Source organism: Microcaecilia unicolor, chromosome 9 (genome assembly GCF_901765095.1).
Source record: "Microcaecilia unicolor chromosome 9, aMicUni1.1, whole genome shotgun sequence".
Lineage (NCBI taxonomy): Eukaryota > Metazoa > Chordata > Amphibia > Gymnophiona > Siphonopidae > Microcaecilia > Microcaecilia unicolor.
In genome coordinates, this window is record NC_044039.1 from 50,177,033 (window position 1) to 50,197,258 (window position 20,226).

A 20,226-nucleotide genomic window follows, 5' to 3' on the forward strand; every position below is an offset into this window, starting at 1 on the left:
GATGCGCATGCGCGGCTGTCTTCCTGCCCGAACCGGCTCGTGCCGGCCAGTCTTCTTTTGTCCGCGCTCGGTACGGTCGTGTTTCGCCGTTCACGCCCCAAAGTTGACCTCGCGCGTCGTTTATCGACTTCGTTCTTCAAAAAAAAAAAAAGGTGTCGGAAGGAGACCTTTATGGTTTTCTCCCTTCCCGTACTTCTAGTTTTTGCCCCGGTAAGTTTTCTTTCGTCGTCGGGGTAGGCCCTATTTAGGCCTCGGTCGAAGTTTTTCTTCCCCTATTTTTGTGGTGCCATTTTCGCCATTTCGAGTTTTGATCTTGCCGGCGCGATTTTTCCGCCCATGACATCGAAGTCTTCCAGCGGCTTCAAGAAGTGCACCCAGTGCGCCCGGGTAATCCCGCTCACTGACAGGCACGCGTCGTGTCTTCAGTGTCTGGGGGCTGGGCACCGCCCTCAGGCCTGTAGTCTGTGTTCCCTTTTGCAAAAGCGGACTCAGGTAGCGAGATTAGCCCAGTGGAACATTTTGTTCTCGGGCTCTTCGTCGGCATCGGCACCGGGAATATCGACTGCTTCGACGTCGTCGGCGCCCGGACCTTCATCCTCGCCCCCGAGTGCATCGAGGCATCGGCCCTCTGCATCGGAGGGCTGCATCGGCGTCGGTGGTATCGAGACCTCCTCGTCTGCTGATGTTGTCGGACGGTGGTGCTTCGTCTGGAGTGCAGGTGAGGGCTGTCCATTCCCCTGCTGGTGGCGGTGAGCCTTCGGGTGGGTCTCCCCCTACCCTGAGGGCTCCTGCGGTACAGCCCCCCCGAGACCGACCCTCTTCAGCCTCGGCCCCGAGGAAGAGACGGCTGGATTCTACGTCCTCCTCGTCGGTGCCGGGAAGCTCCGGTGACGTGCTTCGTTCCAAAAAATCGAAGAAGCATCGTCACCGGTCCCCTTCCCGTGTCGGCACCGAGAGCTCTGGGTCGCCGAGGGAGTCGGCACCCAGTAAGCATCGGCACCGAGAGGACCGCTCGCCCTCTGTTCAAGAGGTGTCGATGCGCTCCCCTTTGGACAGCTCGGAACAGCCTCCACGCCCGGAACAGGTTCTGACATCGACTCCTGCATCGGCTTCCATGTCTTTTTCCACAGCTGCTCTGCACGAGAGCCTCCGGGCCGTTCTCCCAGAGATCCTGGGAGAGCTGTTGCGCCCTACCCCTCCGGTACCGGGGGTGCTTGCGCCACCGGTATCGTCGAGCGAGGCGCCGGCTGGCCCATTGTTCGGGGTGAGGTCTCCGACATCGGTGCCGCTTGTGGTACCGAGTGCGGTAGCCTCCCAGGAAGGCTCCCCGACTACGTCGGCGGAGGGAGCTTCGCCGGTGCAGGCGAGGGAGTCTACCTCTCGACGCTCCCACCGTGGCCGTGGTTCCACGGAGTCGAGCCGAGCACGGTTGCAGACACAGGTCCGTGAACTTGTGTCTGACACCGATGGTGAGGCCTCGTGGGAAGAGGAAGAAGACATCAGATATTTCTCTGACGAGGAGTCTGAGGGTCTTCCTTCCGATCCCATTCCCTCTCCTGAAAAACAGCTTTCTCCTCCTGAGAGCCTGTCTTTCGCTTCCTTTGTCCGGGAGATGTCTACAGCCATCCCCTTCCCAGTGGTTGTGGAGGACGAGCCCAGGGCTGAAATGTTTGAGCTCCTGGACTATCCTTCTCCACCTAAGGAAGCGTCCACAGTACCCATGCATCATGTCCTCAAAAAGACATTGCTGGCGAACTGGACCAAGCCTCTAAGTAATCCCCACATTCCCAAGAAGATCGAGTCCCAGTACCGGATCCATGGGGACCCAGAGCTGATGCGCACTCAGTTGCCTCATGACTCTGGAGTTGTGGATTTGGCCCTAAAGAAGGCCAAGAGTTCTAGAGAGCATGCTTCGGCGCCCCCGGGCAAGGACTCTAGAACCTTGGACTCCTTTGGGAGGAAGGCCTACCATTCTTCTATGCTCATGGCCAAGATTCAGTCCTACCAGCTCTACACGAGCATACACATGCGGAACAATGTGCGGCAGTTGGCGGGCTTGGTGGACAAGCTCCCCCCTGAGCAAGCCAAGCCATTTCAGGAGGTGGTCAGGCAGCTGAAGGCGTGCAGAAAATTCCTGGCCAGAGGGGTGTATGACACCTTTGATGTTGCGTCCAGGGCCGCTGCTCAAGGTGTGGTGATGCGCAGACTCTCATGGCTGCGTGCCTCCGACCTGGAGAATAGAATCCAGCAGCGGATTGCGGACTCGCCTTGCCGTGCGGATAATATTTTTGGAGAAAAAGTCGAGCAGGTGGTAGAGCAGCTCCACCAGCGGGACACCGCATTCGACAAGTTCTTCCGCCGGCAGCCTTCAGCCTCTACCTCTACAGGTAGACGATTTTTGGGGGGAAGGAAGACTGTTCCCTACTCTTCTGGCAAGCGTAGGTACAATCCTCCTTCTCGACAGCCTGCGGCCCAGGCTAAGCCCCAGCGCGCTCGCTCTCGTCAGCAGCGTGCGACTCAGCAAGGCCCCTCGGCTCCCCAGCAAAAGCAAGGGACGAGCTTTTGACTGGCTCCAGCAGAGCATAGCCGACATCCAAGTGTCAGTGCCGGGCGACCTGCCAGTCGGAGGGAGGTTGAAAGCTTTTCACCAAAGGTGGCCTCTCATAACCTCCGATCAGTGGGTTCTCCAAATAGTCCGGCAAGGATACACCCTCAATTTGGCCTCAAAACCTCCAAATTGTCCACCAGGAGCTCAGTTTTACAGCTTCCAGCACAAGCAGGTACTTGCAGAGGAACTCTCCACCCTTCTCAGCGCCAATGCGGTCGAGCCCGTGCCATCCGGGCAAGAAGGGCTGGGATTCTATTCCAGGTACTTCCTTGTGGAAAAGAAAACAGGGGGGATGCGTCCCATCCTAGACCTAAGGGCCCTGAACAAATATCTGGTCAAAGAAAAGTTCAGGATGCTTTCCCTGGGCACCCTTCTCCCCATGATTCAGGAAAACGATTGGCTATGCTCTCTGGATTTGAAGGACGCCTACACACACATCCCGATACTGCCAGCTCACAGACAGTATCTGCGATTTCAGCTGGGCACACGTCACTTCCAGTACTGTGTGCTACCCTTTGGGCTCGCCTCTGCGCCCAGAGTGTTCACGAAGTGCTTGGCTGTAGTAGCAGCGGCACTTCGCAGACTGGGGGTGCACGTGTTCCCATATCTCGACGATTGGCTGGTGAAGAACACATCCGAGGCAGGAGCCCTGCAGTCCATGCAGATGACTATTCGCCTCCTGGAGCTACTGGGGTTTGTGATAAATTATCCAAAGTCCCATCTTCTCCCAGTGCAGAAACTCGAATTCATAGGAGCTCTGCTGGATTCTCGGACGGCTCGCGCCTATCTCCCAGAGGCGAGAGCCAACAACTTGTTGTCCCTTGTCTCGCGGGTGCAAGCGTCCCAGCAGATCACAGCTCGGCAGATGTTGAGATTGCTGGGCCACATGGCCTCTACAGTTCATGTGACTCCCATGGCCCGCCTTCACATGAGATCTGCTCAATGGACCCTAGCTTCCCAGTGGTTTCAGGCTGCTGGGGATCTAGAAGACGTGATCCACCTGTCCACGAGTTTTCTCAAATCCCTGTATTGGTGGACGATTTGGTCCAATTTGACTCTGGGACGTCCTTTCCGAATTCCTCAGCCACAAAAAGTGCTGACCACGGATGCGTCTCTCCTGGGGTGGGGAGCTCATGTCGATGGGCTTCACACCCAAGGAAGCTGGTCCCTCCAGGAACGCGATCTGCAGATCAATCTTCTGGAGTTACGAGCAATCTGGAACGCTCTGAAGGCTTTCAGAGATCGGCTGTCCCGCCAAATTATCAAAATTCAGACAGACAACCAGGTTGCCATGTATTACGTCAACATGCAAGGGGGCACCGGATCTTGCCCCCTGTGTCAGGAAGCCGTCAGCATGTGGCTCTGGGCTCGCCGTCACGGCGTGGTGCTCCAAGCCACATATCTGGCAGGCGTAAACAACAGTCTGGCCGACAGGTTGAGCAGGATTATGCAACCTCACGAGTGGTCGCTCAATTCCCGTGTAGTGCGACAGATCTTCCAGGTGTGGGGCACCCCCTTGGTAGATCTCTTCGCATCTCGAGCCAACCACAAAGTCCCTCAGTTCTGTTCCAGGCTTCAGGCCCATGGCAGACTGGCATCGGATGCCTTCCTCCTGGACTGGGGGGAGGGTCTGCTGTATGCTTATCCTCCCATACCTCTGGTGGGGAAGACTTTGTTGAAACTCAAGCATGACCGAGGCACCATGATTCTGATTGCTCCTTTTTGGCCGCGTCAGATCTGGTTCCCTCTTCTTCTGGAGTTGTCCTCCGAAGAACCGTGGAGATTGGAGTGTTTTCCGACCCTCATCACACAGGACGAAGGGGCACTTCTGCATCCCAACCTCCGGTCCCTGGCTCTCACGGCCTGGATGTTGAGAGCGTAGACTTTGCCTCTTTGGGTCTGTCAGAGGGTGTCTCCCGCATCTTGCTTGCTTCCAGGACTAGCAAAGGACTTTGCTAGAAAGTGTTCCGATTGGAGGGGCTGCCGTGGACGTCACCCATCAGTGAGAACAATCAGCCTGCTGTCCTCGGAGAATACCTTCTACAGGTATGTAGCATTCGCTTTTTATAAACACAACATAAGTACCTATATGCCTTTATAAAATGAGTCCCTCAGAACTATCCGTAACAGCAGAGAAATTCTCTTGGATAAATTTACACCTTTTCTAAAGAAAGTGAAAATGTATGCAAGTACTTTATTGGAATAATTTTATAAAGCTTTTTCTGCGTGTAAAAACTTGTTGTTTTTCTCATAGAAACAGGCTCTTTTAAAATTTTGCTTAGGTATACACACACAAATTGTATTCACACCACAAGATAGTACTACTTTATGCAGTCTGTATGTAGGCATTCTGGGAATGTTGTGATTTACCTGTGTGTTTTATAAATAAAGCTTCTGATTTTAAGTATTATTTGAAATTGTGGAGGTTAATTTAAGTGAATTACATTCAGTGACACAACACAACTTTTTTTTTCCAGTTTCTTCATCTTTATTGGAACTTCACATTTACACAGCTTTTATCCACAAAAATATGTGCCTTCACATTCACTCAGTCTTGTTAAACTGGTTGTAGCAAAACATTGCATACATTTTCATTGCAGCAGGGGAGGCAAAAGTGAATTGTACGCTTCGAGAAAGGTGCTACAAGAATGAAGCTTAAGAGGCAACAGCAGACTCTAGTGTGAGTTCACAGGGCTCAGCTACAGCAGCAGTGGTGGCAAAAACTACTTTCTTTCTAAAATGCAGAGCCCGCCCGCCCCCCCCCCCCCCCCCCCCCCGTTCAAAAATATCAGTGGTTTGCAGTTATTGCAAAAAATCAGAAGCTGTATTTATAAAATACATGTGTACTCTTTTTGATGCTGTGTTACAAGATTTGCCCCATGGGTGTATATGCACATGTTGTAAAATACTGTACTTCAGAGCTCTGCCCCAGCTTTACTCAGACTGTTCCTCTGGAAATGTTTGTACATGGTGTGCATGTAAATAATTTTGGTCTTGGGACTTCCGGTGATGTCAGCAGGGAAGATGGCAACATGGAGGCACGATCTCTGAGCCTCAGAGAGCCTAAATCCATGAAGAAAAGCAAAATATCCCTGTTGCTACTTACAGATTACAAGTAATAACCTCCCTGCAGCCTTAGATGCCAGCAGTAAAGAAACCAGAGGAACTGCAAAGAGCAGTGGATCAAGGGTGCTCAAAAGCCTTGCATATGTCTAAGATGGTGGAGCTGCCAGTGACGGGTGAGAGCAAGTCAGAGGATGAGCTGCACAGTTTGCAGTGGGCAGTGTCTGTGACTAATGTAATGTAATGTAATGAATGAAGGATGCTATATTGGAGAAACAGGCCAGATGCTTAAGACAAGATTCAATTTACATAGACATCATATAAACAATACTGGTGCCAGCAGGGTTCCCACGCCTGTTGGGCAACATTTTACAGGACCAGGACACTGCACCAGTGACTTCACAGTGAGAATCCTCAAAAGTAACTTTAAAACCATACAAGAACGTAAGACCTTTGAAGTCAGAATGATTGAATATTTTAACACCCAACAGAAAGGACTTAACAAGGATCTGGGGTTCCTAGCCCATTATAAACCATAAAGCTGTATGTCTCTGTTGATCACCCTCCCCTCACCTATCCACACCCACCCTGTTAGAATATCAATGATGTGCTTTGATGTCCCCATGCATACCTCCGACCCACCCCCATCCTCCCACCCTGTCAGACTGTCATAGTAATGCTTGAATGTTTTCACTTATATACACTGTCAGCTAGCACATTTGCTTATTTCCGATCTGACGAAGAAGGGCAACCTTCGAAAGCTAATCAAGAAATGTATTAAGTTATGTCCAATAAAAAAGGTATCATCTTATTTTCTTTTCCATGTTTTATTTTGTTTGATTTCTATTGATAACCTTAAGAGTGGACTAACACGGCTACCACACTCCTCTACTTGATGATACGTTGAAACCTTCTGCCCAGTGTGCTGCGGCAGTTAAGAAAGCAAATAGAATGTTAGGTATTTTTAGGAAAGGAATGGCAATCAAAAGCAAGGATGTCATAATGCCTTTGTATCAGTTCATGGTGCGACCGCACCTCAAATATTGTGTTCAATTCTGGTTGCTGCATCTCAAAAAATATATAGTGGAATTAGAAAAGGTACAGAGAAGGGCGACAAAAATGATAAAGGTGATGGGACGACTTCCATATGAGGAAAGGCTGAAGCATCTAGGGCTCTTCAGCTTGGAGAAAAGACGGCTGAGGGGAGATATGATAGAGGTCTCTAAAATAATGAGTGGAGTGGAATGGGTAGACGTGATTCGTTTGTTTACTCTTTCCAAAAATACTAGGACTAGGGGGCATGCAATGAAGCTACAAAGTAGTAAATTTAATATGAATCAGAGAAACTTTTTCTTCGCTCAACGTGTAATTAAACTCTGGAATTCGTTGCCAGAGAATGTGGTAAAGGTGGTTAGCGGGGTTTAAAAAAGGTCTGGACGGCTTCCTAAAGGAAATGTCCATAGACCATTATTAAATGGACTTGGGGAAAATCCACTTTTTCTGGGATAAGCAATATAAAATGTTTTGTACTTTTTGGGGATCTTGGCGGGTATTTGTGACCTGGATTGGCCACTGTTGGAAACAGGATGCTGGGCTTGATGGACCTTTGGTGTGTCCCAGTGTGGCAATACTTAGATACTTATGACCTACGTGAGTGGATGACTGATATAAAAAAAAGAATTTCAGTTGGTGATGGGCCATATTAAAGATGCAGTTAAGGAAATTAAAAGATATTGGAGCTGGCTGGTCAGATGGAAAATGTGGAACGGAGGGTAGATGCGCAAGAATTGTGGACTGCAGACATACACTCGGCAGCGTAGTGGCTCCACAAGAATCAAGATGAGCTTCTGAGCCATGTTGAGGATTTAGAAAACAGATCAAAGCAACAAAATATTTATTTGAGAGGTGTCAGACACTGAAGAATTCTGTGATGCAGAACGTGTAGTCCAACAGGTGTATAAGGAGCTGATAGACTGGAGCTGGTGGAGAAAGAACTGGCCCAAATAATAGAGACCTCCCTAAAGGTATCATGATTTGCCTGCATAATTATAAGGATAATGGAGTGGCCTAGTGGTTAGGGTGGTGGACTTTGGTCCTGGGGAACTGAGGAACTGAGTTTGATTCCTGCTTCAGGCACAGGCAGCTCCTTGTGACTCTGGGCAAGTCACTTAATCCTCCATTGCCCCATGTAAGCCGCATTGAGCCTGCCATGAGTTGGAAAGCGCGGGGTACAAATGTAACAAAAATAAATAAAAAAATAAATTAATGCTGAGGAAAGCTAAAGAAAAAGAGGCCTTAGTCTGCAATAACCAGAAAGCGGAGGTATTTCAAGACCTTTCTGTGATTGCTGTGCAAAGGCTTTGGGAACAGAGTTGCCAGGTGGCCAGAACTTTTCCAGCCCAATTTGTGCCCAAAAATAGCCCAACAGTTTTGACACCAAAAATAGCTATATAATAATATTACTATTAACAATAATTATAATATATTACATATTTAAAAAGGGTGAAAAAATTTCGAGCATGACTCATTTGCAAATGTAACCCAAAATTATCCCAACAGCAAAAATAGCTATTTGAGGACCGGGGGTAGGTGGGCTCACAACGACCCTCCTCTCCCCACGTACTAAAGCATGACATCACTTTGTAGTAACAAACTTTTGCTTGAAAGTTTATTTACATTTGGCATGTATGAGCTGCTGCAATGCAAATCAATGCAGAACAAGCTTGAGAGAAGGACATAAAAAGCTAGATGTGAGTTAATATTGGATCTGGCAGATTCTGATGATCCAGCTTCAACCGGTCCCCATTTCCATATATATTTCCCTACTGATATTTACTTTTAAGAGGCCTAAAGCTTCCACCCAAATTATCCAGCCTGTCCCAATCGAAACATGAATGCTAGTGAAGAATGCACCTAAATTTGTGGGGGGGGGGGGGGGGGGGTTCAAGAATTTAATCTATTTGACAAGACAAATGGAAAGCAGCTGCTTCAAAGGCCTTGATGACTAGTGTTACTCTCACAAAATTGACTACAGAAACTAATTTCATACAGGATTTGCAAGTTGCAGATTAGCACATGAAGCACAATATTAAATTCTAAGATATGGCAAAAGTCACATTTTTACATATCTGAAATTTTCCCCTGTATAATTTATATTCTAACCATGCACCCCCCAATTCTGTGAAATATAGTGAAAAATGATTAAAATTATACAATTTATGAAAATGTATTGCACTTAATTTATTTAAAAAAAAAATCAGAATTCATTTTAGGCCCAACACTGGTCAATAAATATTTGCTTGAACTCCAGCCGAGTATAATGAAGTTAAAAACCTGTTTACACTACACAACTTCAACCTTAAAAGATCCATGATGTTAGAGGCCTGAGCAGCACCAGGAAGTTAAAGTTAAAACTTTAAGATAATGCCACCACTACATCTGCAGCTAAAATGCAGGACTGTGAAGAAAATGTTGGAGCAGAACCAGGGTGCCTTTAGGATTAGTTGATAAACCTACTACTACTACTACTACTTAGCATTTCTATAGCGCTGCCAGGGTTACGCAGCGCTGTACAAGTTTAAACACGGGGAGGGACAGTCCCTGCTCAAGAGAGCTTACAATCTAACGGTAACAGACTACGTAGTCAGTGTAGGTAACAGGAATGGGGAAGGTGGTTAGGCGCCAAAAGCAAGGGAGAAGAGATGGGCCTTGAGTAAGGACTTGAAGATGGGCAGGGAGGGCGCATGGCGTATGGGCTCAGGAAGTCTGTTCCAGGCATAAGGTGCTGCGAGGCAGAAGGGGCGGAGTCTGGAGTTAGCGGTGGTGGAGAAGGGTACAGATAGGAGTGATTTATCCTGAGAGCGGAGGTTACGGGTGGGAACATACGGGGAGAGGAGGGTAGAGAGGTAATGGGGGGCAGCAGATTGAGTGCAATTGAAGGTCAATAGGAGAAGCTTGAACTGTGTACAGTAGTGGATTGGGAGCCAGTGAAGCGACTTGAGGAGAGGGGTGATATGAGAGTATCGGTTCACGCGGTAGATAAGACGTGCGGCGGAATTTTGGACAGATTGAAGGGGGGATAGGTGGCTAAGCGAGAGGCCAGCGAGGAGAAGGTTGCAATAGTCAAGATGAGAGGTAACGAGCGAGTGGACGAGGGTTCGGGTGGTCTGTTCAGAGAGGAATGGGCGAATTTTGCTAATATTATAGAGGAAGAAGCGACAGGTCTTAGCTGTCTGCTGGATATGGGCAGAGAAGGAGAGGGAGGAATCGAAGATGACTCCGAGATTGCGTGCTGAAGAGACGGGGAGGATGAGGGTGTTGTCAACAGAGACGGAAAGTGGGGGAAGAGGAGAAGAGGGTTTGGGTGGAAAGATAAGGAGCTCAGTCTTTGCCATGTTCAATTTCAGATGCCGGTTGGACATCCAGGCAGCGATGTCGGAAAGGCAGGCTGAAACTTTGGCCTGGGTTTCGACTGTGATGTCTGGAGTGGAGAGGTAAAGCTGGGTGTCATCGGCATAGAGATGGTACTGGAAACCATGTGATGAGATCAACGAGCCTAGGGAAGAGGTGTATATCGAGAAGAGAAGTGGTCCAAGGACAGATCCTTGAGGAACCCCAACAGAGAGCGGGACGGGGGTGGAAGAGGAGCCATTAGAAGATACTCTGAAGGTGGGTTGGGAAAGATACGAGGAGAACCAGGAGAGGACGGAGCCCTGGAACCCAAATGAGGACAGTGTGTCAAGAAGTAAATTATGATTGACGGTATCAAAGGCGGCGGATAGGTCGAGGAGGATGAGGATGGAATAATGGCCTTTGGATTTGGTGAGGAACAGGTCATTCCAGACTTTAGAGAGTGCTATTTCTGTCGAGTGTAGTGGGCGAAAGCCAGATTGAAGCGGGTCGAGGACAGCCTGAGAGGAGAGGAAGTCAAGGCAACGGCTGTGGACAGCACGTTCAAGTAATTTGGAGAGGAAGGGTAGAAGAGAGATGGGGCGGTAGTTGGAGGGACAGGTGGGGTCAAGTGATGTTTTTTTGAGAAGTGGTGTGACTACAGCGTGCTTGAAGGTGTCAGGGACAGTAGCAGTGGAGAGAGAGAGGTTGAGGATGTGACAGATTGAGGGGTTAACTGTAGGAGAGATGTTGGTAAGCAGATTGGTGGGAATGGGATCCGAGGAACAGGTGATGCACTTAGAGGAAGAAAGAAGGCGAGCAGTTTCCTCTTCGGTGATCTCAGGGAAGGAGGAAAAGGAGGCCGGGATAGGTTGGTTGAGGGAGTGGGTTAAGAAGTCACAGGGAGGAGAAGGCTTGGAAGTGAATTCAAGGTTAATCTTCTGCACTTTATCGCGGAAGTGGTCAGCTAGTGTTTGAGGAGAGAGTGAGGGGGGGGGGGGGGAGCGGAGGGTACTTTAAGTACCCATCCCTACTTATGCCAAACCATTATAAAACCACCTTGGCCAAACCCGAGGGCCTGGAAAGCCTGCAGCTCTCTGAAGCTGATTGCAGCAAGAGCTGCAGCCTGGCGACTAAATATCTACTAGCATATTAATTTTTTAAAAAGAGAGAGAAAGACGGCATGAACATACAGCATGCAACAAGTTATAAAATGGGGAGATGGGGTAAAGAGACCACATATACCTCTTCTCCTCCCCCCCTAGGGTTTTACATGAGGTAGCGCTGGAGTGGGTGTGAGTCCCAGAGTGCGCGCAGACATACATATTTAGGCCTTGCCGCACTCAATCACAGCGCCAAACGTAGCCATGAAAAAGCAAGCCACATACCTTTATATACAGATGAAGAAAAAGAACAGCTTATTACCTTGTGAATACATTTCAACACCATCCTCCTTTGCTCTCTCTCTGTGTGATCACTGCAAGCCCAACCATTGCGGGCACGATGGCTTTCTTCCTCTTACTCCGGCGGCAGCATGGGGGGTGAGCTGAATGCAGCTGGAGCCTCCCCCGGCTGGGCTGCAGCAGTTGCAGCTTTTCAGACAGGAAGATTCTCCGTACGCAGCAGTCACACATGAGGCAGAGGCGGCGATCACACACAGAATATCCCCCAAAGCAGCGCAGCACACAGCAGCTCCCCTGCCCTCTGCCACCACCAATGGACTCCTTTCTCTCTCCTCTCCACTAGCGACAGTGAGTGGTGCTGGTGCATAGTACAGCTTACTCACTCAACTCAGCTCAAAAGTCAGTCGGTCTATGAGTCCGAGGGAGGGCGACCAAGCTTTTAAAAAGTGGACTGTATCTCACCTCCATCACCCTCCTATTTGTCAAATTTGGCCAATAGGAGGGCAAAAGGAAAAACCCACCAACCCGCAGGACCCGGCGGTAAAAACTGCAAAATGTTGCTACCCGCGACTTTTGAAAAATTCCCACAGGGGCCTGTTCCGCGGGTTTCCCATGGATAAGGCAGCTCTGTTTGAGAATTTAAGGAAGGTCTGACCACACTGCACCAGGAGAATATCCAATAGAAGTGGCTGTTCCTGTTTAGCTTGCTGATGACAATTGATGGAAGGTATAAAAAAGTAATCACAATACAAGGAGCATAGAGTGTGCTGAAAAAAGGTCTGTGTACACCACATGTTGAGCAGACACTGAGGAAGGAGTTCAGCACACTGAGCCCACACTCAGCAGCAGAGGGATGACCAGAATATTGCGGTAGATATAGGTGATGACTGAACTGAGAAATCACGTGCTGATGCATTCTGCTACTACTTAGGCCCGTGGGACAAAACGCTGATAAATTATGAGATTGAGAATGTTTATTTATTAATTTATTAGGATTTATTTACCGCCTTTTTGAAGAAATTCACTCAAGCCGGTGTACAGTAAGAATAGATCAAACATGAGCAGGAGGCAATTAGAGCAGTAAAAATATTCGAACAACAATACAAACAAAGTATGGCATGGTATACTACTTGCAATGACAACACAATATGTACTAGAACATTATAATTGGTAGTGAAAGGTAAGGCAAAGTTTTAACATATAGATGAATAAGAAAGTAGAAAGAATTAGAAAGTAAGGTGATTGATTTGAAGAAAGTTGCACCTGAGGTCACAGAGATGGTTAAATATTATCTCAGCTAGGGTAGGAGTGGATAAACATGTCCCGCTGCATTATGTGCAGCTTGAGTCAATCCTTGTGTGTGTGAGTGAGACTAACAAGTTAGTTACTTCTTCCATTAAAGGCTTGGTTGAAGAGCCAAGCTTTCACCTGCTTCCTGAAGTAGAGGTAGTCGTGTGTTAAGCGGAGCCTTTCAGGCAATGCATTCCAGAGTGTGGGGGCTACTCTGGAGAAGGCTTGCTTGTGGGTATCACATCGTGTAATGTCTTTTGGAGAGGGTGTAGTTAGTGAAAGTCCTTGGGAGGACCTTAGTGTCCTTGGCGGTGTGTGGAGGATCATCCTATTCTTCAGATACTCGGGGCCATTTCCTTTCAGGGCCTTGAAGATCAGACATAGTTTTAAATTTAGCCCTGTATTGTACTGGTAGCCAATGAAGTTTTTGCAAAAATGGTGTGATGTGGTCACGTCACTTGCAACCTTCTATGAGTCTTGCTGCTGCATTTTTTCCCTTGGATTGTGCTCCTCTCGCCCTCTGGTGGCCAGAACCGGTGGCTGCCATAGACTTTCCAGACTATTTTCATTCCGGTCCAGATATTTTAACCTTCCAGTCTTGTGTGGAAGTTTGGCAGCTAGCCTCACCTGTAGCTGCCTTGTGATTGTTGCAGCTGAGCTCAGCTGTGATGAGCTTATTAGCCACCTGGGAGCTTGCTGCCTTTGCCTTTGCAACGTTTTGCTTTAGGTCCAGGTTAGTGTTGGTGCCGTGTGCACTCTTGACTTATGTGTTTAGCTTCCCTGCTTTTTCCTTGTGGCTCCCCTGCTTTCCCTTTTGGTGCGGTTAGAAGCACTTCTGTTTTGCTGTTAGAAGTACTTCTGGTTTTGGTGCTGTTTTTTTTTTTTAATTTTATTTTTGTTACATTTGTACCCCGCGCTTTCCCACTCATGGCAGACTCAATGCGGCTTACATGGGGCAATGGAGGGTTAAGTGACTTGCCCAGAGTCACAAGGAGCTGCCTGTGCCTGAAGTGGGAATCGAACTCAGTTCCTCAGTTCCCCAGGACCAAAGTCCACCACTCTAACCACTAACCACTCCTCCTGTTAGGAGCACTTCTGTTAGTGGAGTGCTTAGGAGCACTCCTGATTAGTTTAGTGCTTAGGAGCACTGTTGTTGGTGGAGTGCTTAGGAGCACCTTTGTTAGTTTAGTGCTGTGGAGCACTACTGTAGCTTGGTGCTTAGGATCACCTTTGTTAGTTTATGTGTTTAGGTTTCCTTCTTTCTCCTTGTGGCTCACCTGCTTCTCCTTTGTTAGTTTAGTACTGTGGAGCACTGCTGTAGCTTGGTGCTTAGGAGCACCTTTGTTAGTTTATGTGTTTAGCTTTCCTACTTTCTCCTTGTGGCTCACCTGCTACTCCAGTTGGTTTAGTGCTTAGGAGCAGTTCTGTTAGTTTAGTGCTTAGGAGCACTTTTGTTAGTTTAGTGCTTAGGAGCATTTCTGTTAGTGTAGTGCTTAGGAGCATTTCTGTTACTGTAGTGCTTAGGAGCACTCACGTTAGTTTAGTGCTTAGGAGCACTTCTGTGGTTAGGTGCTTAGGAGCACTTCAGTCTGGTTACGCTATAGGAACACTTCTGAGTTGCTGGGTTTCCCTGCTTTCCCCTGTGGGCTTCCATGCCTTCCCTTTGGTGCTTGAGAGCACTTCCGTCTTGTCTTGGCCCTGTGTTCCTGGTTTGTGCAAGCTTGCGTGGTATTCCAGGGTCTGAGGTGATCCCTCAGCCCTAGTCCCATTCCTGGTCCTGGTACTGTCAAGCTTGTTCTAGTATCCCAGCCCCTGTGTTATCCTGTATCCGGTAAGTCCTGCCGGCCGCTTGAACCCGGGGGCTCAACTCCTGGGGGACAGTGGCTAAGTGCAGGTGAAGCAGTTCGGTGTACTCCAGTCCAGTGTGTTCCAGTCCGGTGTGTTGAGGTCCAGTGCGGACCAGTCCGGTGTACTCCAGTCCAGTGTGTTCTAGCCCGGTGTGTTCCAGTCCAGTGTGGCTCAGTCCGGTGTACTCCAGTCCGGTGTGTTCCAGTCCAGTGCAGACCAGTCCAGTGTACTCCAGTCCAGTGTGTTCCGGTCCAGTGCAGATCAGTCTGGTGGCCTCCAGTCCAGGAGGTTCCAGTCCGTGTGTTCCGGCTCGCTGGGCGGCGCCTGCAGTCCTTGCCTATGCTGGTGTGGTAGCCCAGTGTTGGTTGGTTGGTTTGTTTTGCCTGCTGCTGTCGCTCCTCGTCAGCAGCCCAAGGGCTCATGTTTGCTCCAGAGCCCGTCCCCGCAGGCTCTGAACCTGAGAACTTGACATATTCTGAAGGTTCCTGACTTGTGATTTGAGGGGGAGTTCATACTTCCCAAAAGGGATTTTGATGTCAGGTATGTATCCACTTGTGTTAGGGACCCAGAGAAGCTCGGTTTTACTTGGGTTCAGGCAAAGTTTGTTGCACAGTGACTTCTACTGAAAGATGGCTAAAGAGAGGTGTGAAGGATTGGTTGCACTGAATAACTATTAAGTTACTTTGGGGATGAGATGAGACAATCAGTTAGTGTTTCTTTTCTATCATTATTGTAGTTCTTTTCCTTTTGTGTATTATTAGTCTGTAAACCACTTAGCCCTACTCGACAGTTCAAGCGATATAGCAAGTTTGGAATAAATAAATTAAATAAATAAATCTAGGGGTTGAACATTTAGGGTGGAGTAAGGGGCCTTCATACCTTGCTATGAACTTGGGAAGTTCTGCAGAGAGGGAGAGAGAGTTTGGGTCAGGCGGGGGTGGAGAACAATAGGGAGGGGGAATGGGAAGTGGGAGGGAGTGGTGGAGAGGGTGGATAGTCTGTTATGCAGAGAATTTGACTTCATTTATGAGATGTGTGATCGTTGTTATACAAGCTGGGACTACAAATCAGACCAGCACTGCAGTATTAAAGCTAAGAAGACAGCTCCAAGGGGTGGTGGGAGGGATGTGAGAATATATGCCTGCTGTCCTCGGAGAACACCTGCTACAGGTAAGTAACAGCATTCTCTGAGGACAAGCAGGCAGAATGTTCTCACATATGGTATTCAACAGCTACCAGGCTCACAATAAACTTCAATTCTATAACTAAAGAAATAGTGAACCTGGTGGAAATAATCGGCCGGAGGGCGGAGTTGGATTTTAAGCAGTAAAAAGATTTTGCAGGAACACTTGTCCAAACCTGCTATCCCACCTGGAATGCTGCTTTGTACAGTAGTGAGCAGTGGAGGTATGGATAGAAGACTACGTAGCCCCCTTGTAAATGTCTTGATTAGAGGCAGAGCAGAAATAGGCTACTGAGGCCGCCATGGCTTGCACATTGAGCAATGACCCAGCCATGGAAGGTCAGCCCAGCCTGAGTATACATGTAGGAGATACAGGAGGGACAAGGATGGCGATGCTTCTTGCTCTACAGGTCTCAGTGCACATTGCACCGATGACTAGGACGTAGAGTCCTGATGCATTCATGCATAGGCGGTCGGTGGCCCAAGTGTTCGGGGAGGCTAAAGGGGCAGAGTTAGGGGTGGTGCCAGGGGTGGGGCTTATATCCATAATTGTCTGACAACACACAGAAAAAAATAAGTAAAAGTAAAATAGTCACAATACCTTTTATTAAATTTAGATATTAGATATGTATCATCTGTCAAAGAATAAAGTGGTTGCTCAAAGCACATATTAACCAATGCATACTGTTCAAAAATGTTATCAATTATTAAACACTGCTATTTCCATCCATTGAAAACCCCAAAATGAAATGGTCACATTAGGTGAAGTAACATTATGCACGAAAAGGCAGCACTGTAAATGTTACACTGGGCAGACCCTAATACACCAATATACCACCCATATGGTAAACACAATCAACAATATTTTTTATTTATTTATTTTATTTATTACATTTGTATCCTGAAAAGGGAAGGCACCAAACAGGCTAAAGTTTTTTGCACCATGGAGAATTAAAAACATAACCTCTCTGCTCCGCAGAAAACGAAAGATTACTGGTCCCGCTGAACTAGTATCTGTTGTGATAAGGAAGAGCATTATGATTGGCTGTTCCAGCGACACAGATAGTGACTTTGTAACATTAAGCAGTACATTTTTAGCCACCAAGCATCTAAAATTGTTGACATTAACTGATGTGACACATTACATAGAGTAATAGTAGGCGAAGTAAGTCCTTATTAGTTACAATGGGTGCTGACCAGGGATAAAACATTATGCGGGATGTGACATTATGTGAGTTTGACTTGTATACAATGCTGTCTTCCAGGTTTTACTTTTATCTACTAGCCAAGGGAAGGACTGAAAGGTGGGAGGAATGGAAATTTTATTTAAATGTCCTGTTTCTCATCCAGTGAGTGATCAATGCCTTGTATTAGAAGCTTCATCAATAGACTATTTTAGCATTTGTCTCATTTTTCAGTCCCCTAATGCCAGACGATACATGTTTTTTGATTTACTGGCTAAATCTTCATTCTCACTGGAAATTGGTGAATATAAGAATATAAGGGACTTTAACCTTCATGTTGATAACTTGGAATTATCCAAATCATTGGAATTATTGAGGGTCTTTCCGTTGTGGATTGATCCCAGTTAATGTAGGACCCACTAACAGTGTAGATCATAAACCTTTTTTGCTTTATGGTCCTATGTGTCCTTAAACTCAACTTGGAATGATAATGTTTAATTTATTTCACTTAATCTTGGATGAATTGTTTCTTGTTTAAATGTCAATACTTTCTGTCACTTCCCCCCCCCCCCCCCCCCCCACACACAAAAAAAAAGCTGAGCGTACCAATTATTTGGTCCACCCAAAGAATAACTTGAGCTTTTTTTTTTTTTTTTAGCTGAACGAAAATCCCTTTGTTTAATGGATTGTCAACAGAATATCTAGTGAATTACTGAAGAAAAAAAAAAAAGATTTAAAGGGTTATTGATCAGATTGTCCCTATTAAGCAACTAAGGGCTCATTTTACAAAGCTGTGGTAGTAATTACCGCGTGCGGAATGCAATGAAGTCCGTAGAAACTGAAAGGGCTTCATTGCATTTGCTAATCACTAGTGTGGCTTTGTAAAAGGAGCCCTAAATGTGAAACAAATTGGAATTCATTTTTTTCTAATTAATTGCATAGGGGCTCATTTTCTAAGCACTTACACTTACAAAGTTCCATAGTCAGGCTCATTTTCAAAAGAGAAGGACGCCCATTTTTTGACACAAATCGGAAGATGGGTGTCCTTCTCACAGGGTCGCAAATTGGTATAATCGAAAGCCGATTTTGGGCGTCCTCAACTGCTTTCTGTCTCGGGGATGACCAAAGTTCACGGGTGTGTGTCAGAAGCTTAGCAAAGGCGGGACTTGGGCGTGCCTAACACAAGGGCGTCCTTGACCCATAATGGAAAAAAAGGGTGTCCCTGACGAGCACTTGGATGACTTTACCTAGTCTTGTTTTTCTTATGACCAAGCCACCAAACGGTCCCCGAACTGACCATATGACCACCGGAGAGAATCGGGGATGACCTCCCCTTACTCCCCCAGTGGTCACTAACCCCCTCCCTCCCTCAAAAAACATCTTTAAAAATATTTTGTGCCAGCCACTATGCCAGCCTCAAATGTCATACTCAGGTCCATCACAGCAGTATGCAGGTCCCTGGAGCAGTTTTAGTGGGTGCAGTGCACTTCAGGCAGGCGGACCCAGGCCCATCCCCCCCCCCTACCTGTTACACTTGTGGTGGTAAATGTGAGCCCTCCAAAACCCACCATAAACCCACTGTACCCACATCTAGGTGCCCCCCTTCACCCGTAAGGGCTATGGTAGTGGTGTACAGTTGTGGGTAGTGGGTTTTAGAGGGGGTTTGGGGGGCTCAGCACACAAGGTAAGGGAGCTATGTACATGGGAGCAATTTCTGAAGTCCACTGCAGTGCCCCCTAGGGTGCCCGGTTGGTGTCCTGGCATGTCAGGGGGACCATTACACTAACAATGCTGGCTCCTCCCACAACCAAAGGGCTTGCATTTGGTCGTTTCTGAGATGGGCGTCCTTGGTTTCCATTATCGCCGAAAATCAGAAACTACCAAGTCTAGGGACGACCATCTCTAAGGACAACCTAAATGTCAAGATTTGGGCATCCCCGACCGTATTATCGAAACAAAAGATGGACATCCATCTTGTTTCAATAATACGGGTTTCCCCGCCCCTCCACCGGGACGTTTTGTGAGGACATCCTCAGCAAAACTTGGGCATCCCTTTCAATTATGCCCCTCCATGTAACTTTCAGGCTCATTTTCAAAAGAGAAAAACGTCCAAAAAGTGGGATAAGTCTGCATTTGGACGTTTTTCTCACAAAAACATCAAAATCAATATTTTTGAAACCTATTTTTAGACATTTTTCTGTGAAGTCCACCAGAAGTGCATCCAAATCTCAAGGGGTAGTGCCAGGGGCGTGTTCAGGACGGAACTTGGGCATTCCTAAGACTTACAGGTTTTTCAGCCATAATGGAACAAAACAGAAACGTCCAGGACTAAAACTTAAGACGTTTTGAGCTAGACCTGTTTTTATTATGAATAAGGCACAAAACGTTGCTCTAAATAACCAGATGACCACTGGAGGGAATCAGAAATGACCTCCCCTTATTCCCCCAGTGGTCACTAACCCCCTCCCACCTCCGAAAAAGCGATGACAAACATTACTTCCCAACCTCTATGCCAGCCTCAGATGTTATACTCAGGTCCATTAGAACAGCATGCAGGTCCCTGGAGTAGTCTAGTGTTGGGTGCAGTTCACTGTGGACAGGTGGACCCAGGCTCCTACCTCCCCCTACCTGTTACACTTGTGGAGGAAACTGTGAGCCCTCCAAAACTCACCAGAAACCCACTGTACCCACATATAGGTGCCCCCTTCATCCATAATGGCTATGGTAATGGTGTACAGTTGGGGGTAGTGGGTTTTGTGGGGCTCAGCAGACAAGGTAAGGGAGCAGTGTTGAGATGTGTACCTGGGAGTATTTTATGAAGTCCAGTGCCCCCTAGGGTGCCCTTTTGCTGTCCTGGGATGTCAGTGGGACCAGTGTACTAAAAATGCTGACTACTCCTACATCCCAATGGCTTGATTTTATGCGTTTTGCACTTGGACGTTTTTGGCGGTTTTTCGAAAATGGAACAAAAAAAAAAATAACGTCCAAATCACAAAACACCCAAAACACAAAACATCCATAGTATTTTCGGAAAAAAAAAAGATAGATGTTTTTCTTTTTTCGAAAATGACCTTCTTCCCTATTCAGATTTTGGACGTTTTTTGTAAAACATCCGAAGTCGGACTTAGACGTCATATCGAAAATGTCCCTCCATGTAAGTTTAAGTGCTTTGAAAATACGCCTCATACTATAAAAATTGACAGTTGGAGAACAGAGAGAAAATCTAACCTTCTGGATAAGATAGCTTGCTAGGAAATT

General features: G+C 47.3%; 1 protein-coding gene across 1 annotated transcript in view; it reads left to right on the forward strand.

Moving 5' to 3' along the window:
• Positions 1-20,226, forward strand: part of TULP3 (TUB like protein 3) — a 362,459-nt gene that overhangs the window by 323,853 nt on the left and 18,380 nt on the right. The gene's annotated exons all lie outside the window — the stretch shown is intronic.